The 15,796-nt window shown below is 27.0% G+C and overlaps 1 protein-coding gene across 1 annotated transcript in view; it reads right to left on the bottom strand.

Moving 5' to 3' along the window:
* LOC100166709 (lachesin-like) overlaps positions 1-15,796 on the bottom strand; it is a 173,856-nt gene that overhangs the window by 33,288 nt on the left and 124,772 nt on the right. The gene's annotated exons all lie outside the window — the stretch shown is intronic.

Genomic DNA, 15,796 nt, shown 5'->3' with positions numbered 1-15,796 from the left:
GCATTTTATCCAAAATATACAAAAACATGCAAAATAAAAATACCACCATTTATCTCATCATGAGATAATTCGTGGACATTTCTGACAAAATCAATAATCAGAAGTGGCAAAAAAAACATGCTGTTGCATATAAATCTTAGCCCTGATAATAACCAAATAAATTTAGGCATTATAATGTGCAGTAAAAACGGATATAATTTAAGTATCAATATATCATTAGGTACTTTTATTTTGTAACGGAAGTGTAATGTGGAAATAAATATAAATTATTTGAAATTAGTATCATTTGTACAAAATTATTTAAACATTCTAATCTTTTTTTAATAGATAAATTAAAAATTAGCACTAAAAAACTCATTGTATCAATTATCTAATATTCGAATGTACACTTGAATTAAATATCAATAAGCTATTTAAAAATTAGTTTATGAAAAATATATAAACCAAGAACCAGACGATTATAAATAAAGAAAATTCATGACTTGAATTCAATATTATAAAATACTGTATCGTAAAACTAGAATTAAATCACTATCGTATTGGTAGGTGTTAATAATTACGTTTTTTAAGTAGATTTGTTATGAATTGTATAATTTTTCGTTAGAGTTTAATTTATTTTGTTGACGTTTACAATGTGTATTTAATAGTTTTAAATATTTTTCTATACATATAATATTATTATAGTTCAAAATATTCATGACCTAAAAATGAATATTTTTTAATTTCATTATGACATTATAACGGTCTAGTAAAATCAGTTGTAGAATATTATTTGGTAATATGAATTGCTGCAGCACGTTGACTAAAATGGGACTTTAGAACAAGTTATTAAATGAGGTTTAGAAGAGAAAGCCTTTGGGAACGGTAGATGATTTAATTTTAGATGGGATAGCACGGTCTCTAAATTCATATTCTTTAGTAGGTATTTAGTATGAAGCCAGGAAAGGTTTAGATGTATGTATTTTGTTTGCACAATATTTAATTACTTTATTGTGTGTCTTTCTAGATTCACACGTAACGTCCTTAAATATTACATGCGCTTAAGAATATTATGTTTTAACACCGCCGCGCACCGTTATGTCTTACATATAATTACACGAATAAAAATATATTCAATTAATTCGTGAAAATTAGGGTTAGAGTTATTTGTAGTGACTAATAAGAAAACAAGATTACCTTTTTTAATGCAGGTGTACCCTATGTGTGCAATCGAAAAGAAAATTGCCATACATTTATCTGTTAATTATAAGTGTTTACTTCAATTTTAATCTTAATAAGTAATTATGTATGTAACTTTGTTATACAGCTAAGTACAAATGCGTGTAATATAAAATGTAATTTATTCTTATTGCGGCCTTTTGGCGTATAGGTGTTTCAACCATGCCAATAATAAATTATTTATTTTCTAAAAGTTCGTAAATATTTTGGCATACAACTGATCATTATTATCTAGATTAACATGGTGATAATAATAATAGAGCATGTTTTTTATTAAGCATTCAAATGCATAAATTATTTAAATTTTTTTAAATGTTACCTACCTATTCACAATAATTTTTGATCCGTATCTGTCATTTTAAATCGGTCCACATAATATTATTTATTATGTCCGTTTTAAACTAAAAACAAACTTGACTGCGCACCTATAATATTATATAATCCAAAAATCATTATGGAATATACTCTATATTGGTTTAAACTACATTTTGCTGGACTGGAAATTATAATCCCAGAGGAGATCATATTATTCTATAGCGAATTTGCGTGGGATCATGAAAGAGATTAAAACATATGATTTAAAATCAAAACCAAACTCATATAAATCTCAACTAAATATACATTTATACGTATACAAAACATGTTGTTAGGCCACTATATAAACACTGTTTATTTACTGTAATAACTGTTATTAAATGTCATAATGCACATCATTCAGTACGATGGAAATGTTTAAATGTAGACAATACGTATAGGTACACTACGTTGCTGAATACAGTGTTAAGTATATTGTAATGGTTTTATAGCTTAGGGGTACGTATCTTTATACCGATTATGGTCTATCAAAATTATATAATATACGTATAATATTATAATTTATAAGCCCAAGTTGTTTTGGATAAAATGATGTTGGTTTGAATAAAATGCCCATAATATTTGAATCCAATTTACAAATAAATATATTTAAGACAGTTATTATAATATACATTTGGAAACAGTTGAAGGTCATTAAAAAAAATAATTGTTTTAATTTAATTCATCTCATTTCTGTAAAGGTAATTTGTTAGTAAAAAATTCAAGTCTTAAATACAACAAATTTATTTTATTGTTGGTATTACGTTGTTATATATTTCAATATTTAATATTCAATATTGATATTTTGTCCATGCCTTTATTTAACAATAAATACTAATGTCTCGACGATAAATTTTATTTGTAGAATGGGAGAATGATATAAGTATATCTTATAAATAATAGTATAGATTCTTAAAAATTATATAATTTTGTATAGAGACGACAACATTTAATTGTAAAATAACAATTTAAATTTAATTTTTAATTGAAATAAAAATACATAAGATAATATAATTATTATTACGATACATATATATTTTACAATTATATAAATATCTTTCAAACTGTTTAAACTAATGTAAAATATTAATATCATTATAAAAGTCTGTAGCTCTATATATATAATTTAAAAAAAGTCTTTAATATAATAACAATGTTTATACAAATAAATTATAAAACCAATATATTTCATACACTACCTTTTAAAAACTCCTCGTAACGATTAAAAATGCATGATTTGTAATGGGTGTACTTAAAAAGAGATTTTTTATTAGAAAGTAATCTCAATGATAAATATAAATATTGTTTTTATTTAACAGCTGCGAATAATTATAATTAGTAAATATAATGTTCAATTTTAAAATAAACAAAGCACTTTCTTTTTTCGTAATAGCTTTAATAGATTTTAAACCCCAATTATATTAAAAGTATTTTGTAGAATTATTTTTATATTTAGCCAATTAAAGTAATTACATTTATGAATAGTATTATAATATAAACATATTTCATAATTCACGTACTCTTTAAATTTTTTTTTTATGAAAAGTATCATGTTAAGTACATGTTTTTTACATAATGGCATAAATAATAAATGTAATCATTATTTCTAGCACCTTACATTTTTTTAATAAATATTAAATTGTCAAAATAATTATCACACATTTTCAAATTAAATACAATAGATTTTCTTCCTCAAGAAAATTGACTTAAAAATTATCGTTTGATAAAAGTAAAAAAAAAAAGTCGCTTTTAAAGTAACTTATAATTCCTTTCAATTTAAAAATATTGAGTATTAGTAGGTACAAAGATAATTATATAATATAATATTTTATGTTTAAAATTGGGTAGGTAGGTAGTCATTTATTTGTTTGTTTGTTTTTTATTTTTTATTTTTTTTTTTTTGAGGAAATTTAAAGTAATTTATCATTAATAATAAAAATGAAAAAAAAAATTTAACAAAAACCTAATGAGACGTAGAGAGGAAGAAAGTTTTTATTCAACACTATTTTTGCCCGTCAGCTTGTGTTTGAAATATTTAACTACACTCATTTTTTGATACGTAAGGCCTCAGGCTAAGTTTCCGTCATGGCTAATTGGATAGCAATTAGCGCATGCACTTGACTTCGAAACGAAAACGAGGAAAATACCACTTGAGAAAAAAACAGCTAACGCGTATTATATAAGTTGATAATATATACACCTCAGTTCATCCAACGACAACCATGACGACGTCCCGTGTGCAGCATATATTATTATAATCGTGATGTTTTTAGCGTGCTAATAATATTTTGAAGTACATATTACTGTTTGCGTTTTTGTTGTTGACAGACACCATAACTACTCTACAACAGTGTTATTATAATACAAAGCATGGGTAGTGAACTCAAAAATTATCCGAGGCAAGCGTTTTATACAACACCCATCCAATCATGACCTACCCGAAAGGCATCCGCCAATATTGCTACCCGTGTCGTGTGTATGCATCTGTTTTAAAATTTGCTATTAACGGAATTAAAAATAAAATAAAATAGCTGAAATAAAATAGCAACACGTCATATTATAGTCTTCGCTCACTGCGACTCGTGATTTAGCAACATTTTAAAATACCTCTATCGTTGTGCAATACGTATTTAACCGTGACAAACAGTTATACCAATATCGGTATCGACCTGCAGTTCGTATTCGCTCAGTACTTACCTTACCTATCCTAAGTACAATATTGTGCGCCTTCGATAACACCTTCCTCCGAGCATACTACAAGTAGTTAAATCGACTTAATTGCGTTCCCTGTTGGCTTAACTATGGAATTTTATCGATAACACACAAAGCTTCAACGGGCTGAATAATAAAGGAATTAATTGTATAATTATACACTAGCATAGTATTATTATGTGTTACACGTATATTATACTTCAGTGCCTTGAATTCTACAGAGATATCGATTTTAGTGAGAAGAGCGGTGCCATAAAATGTTATTATGATTTGTCGTCGGTAACCCGCTATTATTATTATTATTGCGGTAGAGAGAGGTAAGAAATAACATAACAATGCTATTGTTTTTGTTAAGACGAAATTATGACTGAGGCATAAATTACTGATATGAATTAATTCGATAAACGACTAAACGTATTTGTCACACACAAATAACAAATAATAATTGTACAGTCATTCAATACATCTGAGTCTAAAATGCACAAACATTAAAAACCAAAGTGTGTTAGGATTTTGTTTAGAATTCAATAAGAGTAAAGTTGTTACTTGTTATAACTACTCTCAATAATATATATGACTTTTTCAATCATTTTTGTTCGCCGGCGTGGCGTGTAGGCAATTTCGGTACACCGGCGTGTAGGAAGCTTAAAATATAACGTAACAACGGAATAACTGTTTTTAGTATTTAATATTGTTAGAATAAAAGCACCATATTTACATTGAACAAATTTCAACTATGTGTCCCGAGAAAATGAATGAAATAAAGAATGTACTGATTTGTAATACAATTACATAAGTATATTATACGAGTGTAATTGTATAACATAATATTAAAGATGTTGGAGAGGGTTGGTCTTTTCCATTGAATATATTCGATGTAGTGGCGTAACCAAGAGGATTGGGCGTTTAACCCCCCTCCAATCCTGAATACGCCACTGATTCGATGGACAATGTTATTAAAACCGATTGAAACAAATTTACACCTTAATGGCTGACTAGATAATAGTATAATACCTAGGTACCTATTTCAAATAATGAGATTTTATATTCTGTAAAAATATTTGGGCCATTGTAGAAGTCAATTTTTGTATAAATATTCCATATTCATAAAAAAAACCAAGTACATTTTGAAACCTTGAATAATTTTGTGAAAAAATAGGATTTAACACCATTAGTATTGAAATATAAAAAAAAACCATTCCCACAATAACTTTTAAAAGAGGCTAGATAAACTCAAATCTTTTTACAAATTAAAATTCGATTATATCGTATACTTTGGTAAGACTTTTTGGTAATAAATCACGAAATGAATATGCTGCTTCCAACCTTCGTAATGGGTCAATTTGTTAAATAAAATATGTCAAGATTTTTCTCTTCAAAACAACTATGTTAGTAATATATGGAACGAACTGTATAATATAATATATATTACACTTATACTTAATGAAATGTAAATATTTTATTCTTTATGTCAGTTCTTATAAAAAATATATGTATTGTATTGGAAAACGATTCGATTACATAATTAATATTTAATGGCTTAAAAATAATTGTAAAGCAAAATTAATTCTCAATTTAAAATGAATTTACTGATTTGGTGTGAAAATACCGATACGATTTTTATTTAAATGATAAAAGAATCACGGCGTGCTAACAATAATATTGAATCTATCCAATAAAATGTAATGCGTTAAAATCCACAGTTCTAATAATTTATTAAATGGTAGACACTTTTAAACAAAACAGTGGGTGATATACAATACCACCAGCTATTACGTGAATTATACATACTAAATGTCAATGATGGTCGTGCATACCAATAAAAGGTAGTTGATAATCAAAAAAAAATATATATATATTTATCAATATAACTAAACAATTCATCTGATTGTTTGTGAATACACAATCCGTGTTATGATAGTCACACACATACAACGAACACACGTTATATTATATATAATTATATATGCATATAGTATATAATATATTTGCATATATTTTTTACGCAGTGTGTAGACTTTAAAAATTCGTATAAGCTAAAAATGTCTGTGTTAGAAATTCAGTAGACAATTTCCAGTTGTTTTTTTTTTTTTTAACAACCGTCGTGACATCCAACAGATCGTTATTGCATTATTATTTTTTATTTATTTCTTTTCCCGTTATAAAAAAAAATATTTGCTTAAAAACTCCATAATCGCTATGAAACATTGAATGTAACGTGTTAGTAGCTCGTAATAGGGATCGAGCAGCCGTAAACAATTACTACCTACTTCGAAGCAATTTACAGGTGAGAACGTTTATACGAAAGAGATGTCGGGAATATTAGAGATAATTGTACGTGTTCGAGAGAATTAATAATAATTGGTTTCCGAGAAGGTATTACACGCGCTCACATTTTATCTACGTCAGTTCGAACTTTGATAGATCGTTATTACTTGTAACACTCCCTCATTTAGTAAATTAAGGAATTCCCTACAATAAATAAAATAATTATAATTATATTTCATACACATTATGCCTATCAAAATAGATAATGTTATTGTCATCAAAAGTGTATACACTAACATATTATATGCGTTATGTATTATTTATTATTTGCTATCTTGTATTATGTAATTTGCGAAATGTTGTATGATGAGGAGATAAACTTAAAACCTCTATAAGATTATAATTATTTAAATATTTTCCAACATGTTAGTTAAACAAAATAATACTGACAAAATCTATATGTTAGTTTAAAGTCAAATAATTCATGAAAATCAACAATTAATTTGAACGTTATTGACACGTATAATATTATATCAGTTAGACAGTAAATCGTGTTTTTATGAACTATCATGTACTACAACTACTGGTAGCAACTTATAAACAAATTTCACTAATTAAATGGAGCGAGCTAAAATTTATTGGCAGGAATTATTTACCAGAGAATCAGTGGGGCAGAAAGAAAATTAACATCTTAGGTCGGTATTTCAATACATTTCAGGAAGAAGAGTAGTCATATAGGTAAAGTAAATAACGTGTTTTTTTAACATGTATAATATTGCAAAATATATTATTTTTCATAAAATTAAATAACCGTGATTGAAATTACTAACTGGCACACACAAACAAAATAATATATAATAAACGATATGGATATAAAATTAATAACTAATTATATTATATCAATACATCAATTAAATATTCATACTATAAGTGATTAAAAGTTATTGCGTAGGTTAATTTTTTATTTATCATTTTTTATCCCGATGTGCAATCAATAAATATATTTTTGATATAATTTCTGTATGAATTTGTAAAAATGTACTTTATAGTCATAACTATCGGTTCAAATGTATAGGAATAATAATATTAAAAACGTTTCATATAGTTAAATTACTAGTAAATTATTTTTTTAAAAACTAAAATGATTTAATAAAATATAATAACATACAACAATCTGGCTTTTATTAAAGTTAAAATCTAAATTTAAATTTAATTTCGTTGTTGAAAATTGTCTGATGCATTATTACCTGATATAATATTTAATTAGGTAAATAAAAATATGAAGGATGTGTGATATTAATATTTATTATTTTATAAGAAGGAATCCACAGCTATTATAGTTGGTTGGTTATATTGTATGGATTAATTTATATTTCAATACTTGATTTAAAACTCTCGTCAATATAACTGAGTTACGTTTGCACGTACAATATGAAAATATGATTTGTGTGTATGATGACGTTTAGAATTTGGTATAAAATACTGCTCAAAAATAACAGACGAACGTATACGGAGGTGATTACGTGCCACTTTCACGGACAAATGGACATATTACATAAAAAAAAAATCAAAATTTCAACATCCTACTCGTCACGTTTTGTAAACGGGCTTTATCAAACCCTGATATTTTATTTCTGCTTTGGCAGCGGAAAAGGGTAATTGATGTTTGACGCTCACTTTGGGTCATTCCGTTAAATCCCCAATGGATCTGCTGTGTACAATCCATAATAAAACAGGTCAAACGTTATATACTTTTGAAAAGAACAACGTCTTGTGAAAATGGTTCAAAAAAGGTGACGTCAAACATATTATATTAGTTTTTAGGTATACGAGTTATATTTTGAACTTATCACTAATGGTATTTAAATACACATTTACCAATAGTTTAGAAAAATATTAAGGTATGAGTCTGTGTGTAATTTTTTTTTTTAATGTTTAAAAATATAGATTATGCTGACATGAATAAAAACTTTGAAATTCTATTTGAGACTTACAACAAACAATTTTCACAAAACCGGTTTGAAGATGAAATAATATAGGTAAGAGAATGCTTAACTGTCCACATTGCAGAGCAGAGCAGGAAAGACCGGAGTATCCTATATAAGGACTACTCTGGCTCAAAAAAGTAGTAAAGCATGGAGACTGCTGAAAACTCTGAATGAAGAGAATAACCCCAACTTGTGCACACTAATGTATCTGAAAATGAGATAGTCCATCAGCTAATCATGAACGGTAAAACAAAAATAGCAAAGAAAACTTCAAAAGACTAAAATTAATAGATGATGAAAACAATATGTTTGCAACCACAATGAAAACATCGGAGATTAACACAGAAATACGAGACCTTGAAAACAAAAAAATTCAACCAATCCCGACAAAACACAGACATGTGCCTTCCACCTACGAAATCAAGATGCGAAAATAAAGCTAATGATCCTATGGGAAGGCGTACATCTATAATATTGTGACCATACCATGTACCTTGGAGTAAACTTAGATCGTAGCCTAACGTATACATTACACTGTGAACAGACAAAATCTAAAGTAGCTGCAAATAAATAACTTAATACGAAAGCGTGCGGGAAGTAATGTGACTGCGGAGAATTACAGAACGACCAATATCTGCTAAAATGCACTAATGCGCCACACTGTTAATAAATTAGAAATATTTCATGATAAATTGTTATATTGAGAAATCGATTTCATAAAATGCGTGTCAGAAATAGGTTTATAAGTTTTGTCAACAAAACGACAAAAAAAGAAGATGTAGTCTATACACAATAATAATATCGGATGATTAAAGTTAATTTGTTAATAAGTCATAATTATATGAAGTGAAATTAGTCGATGAAAGTAGCCTACTAGTATTAACACTATTGACTATTATTGGTGCGTTTATTTTTTATTTTTTATTAGTTAAATAAATCTACATCATTTTTACTTCTTGCGTTTTGGAGGATTTCCAGGAATTACATTAGTTGATAAGTTATGGATTAAGGGATTAGTGTGATAGCCAAGGTATATTATGTGGAATCTCTTATATCCTTTTTTTGCTTCTTCCTGAAGAGTTTTAAGATATTTATTAAAGTGAAGGGTGTGAATTAAAATGCGTGGTATGGAGTGTTTTTGTTCTTAGGCTAATGTTTTGAAATATTTTATTGCAGATTGCAGATTTTGGAATTTCTATATTTTTTGAGGCCATATATCTATACTTCACTTAATAGGGATCTGCACATGTGTAGTTTAATGTTGAAGTTAGTGTTTTTTTTATTATAAATGAGTAGGTTAGAAAATATTAAATAGCATTAAGTTTAGATTTATATAATTCAGTTTTCTCATGGTCATTTAAAGAGACATTTCCATTAGTTTTTCTTGTTGAGGTAATGTGTTTTTTTTATTGAAGTACTTGATTCATTGACTACCAAATACTTAAGACCAACACCAGACTGAGCAGAATTGTCTGAATGGTTCGTTTTATGTAATTTATAACCTGGATTGTTTAATGTATATTATGTCAGTACCTAGGTATAGGATAAAATAAATAATAGTATCTATCCAAACTTAGCAGGTACAGAGTGTGTGTTCAATGTAGAATATCAATCTTTGTTATACTGTTTCTTTTTTTTTTAAATTTTAACTCAGTTTTATTGTTTTAATATTTATATATATAATACACTTAATTCGACCTTTGTTTTTTTTTTATTCGATTTCTTCAACAGACTCAAGCACATTTGCGAATTTGAATATTTTAAGGTTTATTGCCCCTAAGTAGGTACAATTTAACGAATATCGTTCCTTGATCAAACTTTGTAATAATATTTTACGATCGTCAGTGGATTTTAACATAACGTTACCACAAGTCTCGGGGCAACCATTCTCGGAATCACTACCGTTTTCCAGCCAACCAGTCATCTTCAAACCTTAATACTCGACACGTATCTTCTATACATCCGCTGTCCACCCACCGATCCAACGATACAATATTTATTATATTTATCACAACCACACACTTTCCATTGTGATCACAGCTGGTTTTTTGGCTCGAACTTGTCGAGTGACTGTCACCGATTGCGTTAGCCGTGCGTCTGTTACCCACACTTATCCAGAAGCATTTTTTATGTGCATTTTTTTTTAACGACAACTGTTTTCCACCATAACTCGCGAGACTAAATGCTTAAGAGGGTGTGATAACGATTTCAAGCGTGTAAATAGCAGCAAAGTACAAGACGCAATGGCGATAATATAATATAATAACAATTCGATTACAGTGCGCACTTAATACAACAATAATAATTGTACAGATCCAAGTATACGTAGTAATACACTAATACGAGTTTCAGTACATTAATTATTTAAGAGGTGTCCATTTTATCGACTGTAAGTTTTAGGACGTCATCTCATAATTGCAATAATTTCGTATTTTTTACGGATAATAATCTTAATGTTAATATATTAATATAATATTTATATGTTATATAAATATATTGAAAAATGTCAATAATTTCAATTATTATACAAATTATTTTTTTTTTTTTATAACATATGGTATATAAAGAAACCAACTGTTAATTAAACACCGGAAGTTAACCAATTTCATGACATTAAGTTTATTTTTTAACTGTGAAAAATGGTTTTATACCTCCAAATAAAATTTTTAAAATAACCGTTTTGTTCATTTGCACATGCACGTACCATTAAGTTTAAATTATCAAATGATACCTACAATATTTTTTATTTTAAAAAAAGAAGCTCATACCCATATTATTCCTAAAGCACAGCTGCAGCCCACAGCCTATATTCATGAATCATGAACTTCATAAGTCATACAATGTGAAAATGATCATATTTATTTTTCTATAGAAAAACACCATAATTTGTTTTATGTGATTGTTAACGAACATCAAATTAGAGCACTTGAGACTAAGGTATCCATGTGACGCATCGTCAGCAAAATAATTTCTGTTTTCAGAAATGTATTTACACTATAATTTACAAAACGTGTAGTTTAAAAAATGTTCTCATTACATTTTAAAAACGACGTTAATTCAACGTTAAAATAATTCTTTGTATATTCAAGTCTAAATTCTTTCGTAAACATCACGAAAACACCAGTCTATGCCCGAGAAAATCATTTCTCAGGTGTTTCAGAAATGTGCATTCATCTTAGCTTATAAGAGTCAGCCACGCTCACTATTTTCCACTCGTCTATCTTCTGAATTCCTTTTCGTTTTTTTCAAATTATCATTTATTGAATTTATTTCTTTATTATTGCATTCATAATAATATGCATTTTAACGTCTACTCTTAAGTGTTTGTAAAAACATAGGTACTTAATTTATGATTATTCTACTTGTATAATATATTTGTTTAATCATGCGTTAATGCGTTATTCCTATTCATAATGAAACCTTTGTATATTCTACATATTTATAAATTATTATTTATTATATTATATACTTAGATAGGTAATTGTCAGTATTTCTAATGTATACTTTATACACTGTTATTATTCAATACATAAATGAGGTACCTATATCCTTAATTGCTGTATTATAATATATTGGGTATAAAACAATGAGGTTTGAAAACTATAAAGTTTTCTATTTTAAATATTTAATGGTTACCTTTAATATTATATACCTAATTATAATATAGCCTTTTATTAAAATAAAAGTAATGATACTAAACATTGTTTAGTATCATTATCCAATATTGCCCTTGAATGAAAAACGTCGAAAATAGCACAGCTTTCAGGATTCGTTGTATAAAAATTACTTAAATGCCCTATATAAATTTGAAAATAATTAAATAAGTTAAAGAAATTTGAGCAAGAAGTTTTGAAAAGTATTCAAAGACGCTAATAAATTATATTCAAGTACTATTTTATAATTATAACAGATCGTAATGTTTTATAAATTTTACTATAAAACAAATATGTCGTTAAATCGAAACATCAAGCTAGTTGTATAAATTAAGATATTATAACATTGAAATAAGTAGAAATAATATACTTAGCTGATGAATTGAAACCTATTAAATATTTTAGGTTATTATTTTAATAAAATTTTTTTTTTTTCAATAACATTCAACCATTGATTTTTGTTACAATATATTATACAATTAACAATTTAGAATATTTCATGAGATAAATAGTATTTACCATATATATATATATATAGGTTAGGTACCCAACAGAAAAATTATACATACTTACATAATATTTTAAAACTCATAAAATTTTGTTTAATGTCTAAATCTGAATCTAGTGAATATTAATATAATAATATCCTATATCAAAGCTAGATATATAATTCAAATATATATAATAAATTCAAAAGTCCTAAACTGGAAGATAGACTAGATATAGTTATATTTGTTTATTATACAAGAAAACCAATAAATATATAAATGTTAAGTATATTTTCGCGTTTGATTCAAACGCAAAATAATAGTATGTACGAAAATAAATGTATTGTTAATTTGTATTTTGATATTTTAGTTTTAAGAGCAAAACTGTCCATGAAATGGAAAGTTCTCACACGAAAGTCAAATAAATTCGGTCGCAATGAATAAACAGATTTGGATACAAACCAAATCGTTTAACATTCGCTGTCCCGTTTAGGCGTTTCAGACCGTATATTTCATGCAGCCATTACATATTATTATGTATACCATATATACGATACTAATCATGTACGACCTTTATAAAATAATATATCAAAATGTATTGAAATATTATTAGGTGTACATTATGCACAGTGTGCCTATATTGTAATTCCATCAAACGCCACTCCTCGCAACGACTTAAATATTTATCAACACGACACCGAACAGGCTCGCGTTCGCAATGGCATTCACTCTGTAAACACAGCGCTAAAAATGTAATACGCTCAAAGTTCCATTAATCTCGTGTAAGTCTACGGTGGCATTGCCGATAAATCTACGCCACGCGCTGATTTGTTCTACAAATTAAATAATAATAATAATGATGAAGATGATGAAAAAAAAATAAAAAATAGTCCGTGACCTGCGACATTGCGACAAAAGGATGACTGTTGAACAATAGTTCCATTACCCACTTGCCTACCTATACATAATATATAGGTGACGTATTTTATACTTAAACGATATATTTTACAAAATTTAAATTTAAAATTTTTATACCGTGCATTCTTTATGCACTCGTAGAAATATATATATGTATATAAAAAAGTTGTAAAAATATCGACCGAAAGAGTCAGTTTTGTTATATTATGAAAAAAAAAAATAATAGTAATAATAATAAATAATTCGTCGTAAGAACCATAAAAATGGTACCGTTTTATAATATTTAAATTGTTCGTTTTTGCTATATTATTATAGTGGATATACAAAGATATAGTTAGGTAATCGAATAACTTTGAACTTTTTTCCGGATAGTTTTCTATGTACCATATTATATTCGGTATCCATTCTTCCATGCTACAGCGGCGGGATATCCAGAGGCCATAACTATATAATACGGTTATATAACTTTTGATGTCGTTATTTCGGTTATTAGTCAAAAGTCAAGACTAAAGAGTATTATTATTATTATTATTATTATTATTATTATTATTATTATCGCCATCATACGGTCTTGATATTGTTATGAAAATATGGTTATAAAGAAAGAACGCCGTATACATGCGTTTGAAACGTTAAAACAGCGCTCATAACAAGCCCACCGTTGTTACAACGGATGTGAAATCGCGCTAAGATGTATTTTCCATTGTCTCATTAAACTATATCACGAGAGGACTCGAAGAGCAGAGCATATTATAGTCCCGTGCATGTTAAATAATGATCGGCTCAACTTAAGTAGACATTGTGTTACGAAAATCGATGGAGTAAATAATAACGTATATACATTAATTGACTATAAGTGTCATATAATTATAGTAATAATAATAATATAATATTGTATAATATTATGCTATTTTTCCAGCATCAGTGGACAAAAACACAGTAGTAAATATTAGATGATATATAATAATATGTAGTTTTTTATTTTCCAAATAACTTTAGGTACCTAGTAAAAAATAATTAACTTTTTTTTTAACAAAACGCGTACCTATTATATAGGTATTGTACTATATTATAACTAAAATAGGGCTTGGAATTCGACTATAAAATTACTAAATTACTTTCTGAATAAAATAAGCCGAGGTTTATATTACTATTTTTCAATAATATACGTTTTCGAGCATATTATATTATATTGAAAACGATTTGTGTTTATGTGAATACGCCGTCGATATCAACAATGCTCGTTGAGGCTCTTAAATTTCGTACGATTTTAACCGGCGTTCGAACGATCGTAAAACTACACATTTTAATCGAAATATATTATATTCATATTTTTACGCAGCACTATAATAAATTATTAAGCGTATATTTGTCGTAAACGCTTTTATCTAATCTATAGTCAATGGTAGTTCACACATTTTGATACATAATTATTTAACATAATTATTTAACAAGTATGTCTATTATAATATATTTTGTGTTACATAAATTATAATATGATATTATTTGGTTTAAATGATTTTAAGCCCAAGTTCGAATTAGATTATTAGAATATAATTACCTTATACTGTTGAAATATAATTATTACTATTTGATATTAATTATAACATATTTTGATGTTTGATATACTTACGTAATGGGGATGGTCAACTAAAATTGTCATGTGTAACCGAGTACATATTATTTTATTATCAAACAATATAAGAAATTATTATTTTGAGATCACGTGTAGGCAGTTGTATGTATAGTGCATACGTCATAATGGTTATTTGTCACGATTCACGTAAATTCTAACGATATTTTCTATATGGAAATATAACATGTGTGACGACTGACAGGTGAGATTAATAAAATGAAACCCTCTTAAATGTAAGTGTGTTATTAAGCTGTGGAATACGTTTTTACTTTATCGTTAGTGAACACGATCGTACAAGACTTATTCTAATCATCTTATTAAGAAAACCTTTTCAAGATATAAGTAGTGCCCGTATCCTAATATAAAATTGAAAATAAAATAAAATTTTCATCTGATAGCTATATTACTTCCAGACTACCTTAATTATTTTTTTATTTATCTTCGGATATACATTTCTGGTAATAATATTAAACGTATTAAATATTTCCAACTGTCATCTGTAAAATATTTTATTCGTACATTTATGATAATATATATTTTAAATATAATAGTTCTCTATAT

The sequence above is a fragment of the Acyrthosiphon pisum genome, chromosome A1, assembly GCF_005508785.2.
Source record: "Acyrthosiphon pisum isolate AL4f chromosome A1, pea_aphid_22Mar2018_4r6ur, whole genome shotgun sequence".
NCBI lineage: Eukaryota > Metazoa > Arthropoda > Insecta > Hemiptera > Aphididae > Acyrthosiphon > Acyrthosiphon pisum.
This window is presented reverse-complemented; position numbering and strand designations above follow the sequence as displayed.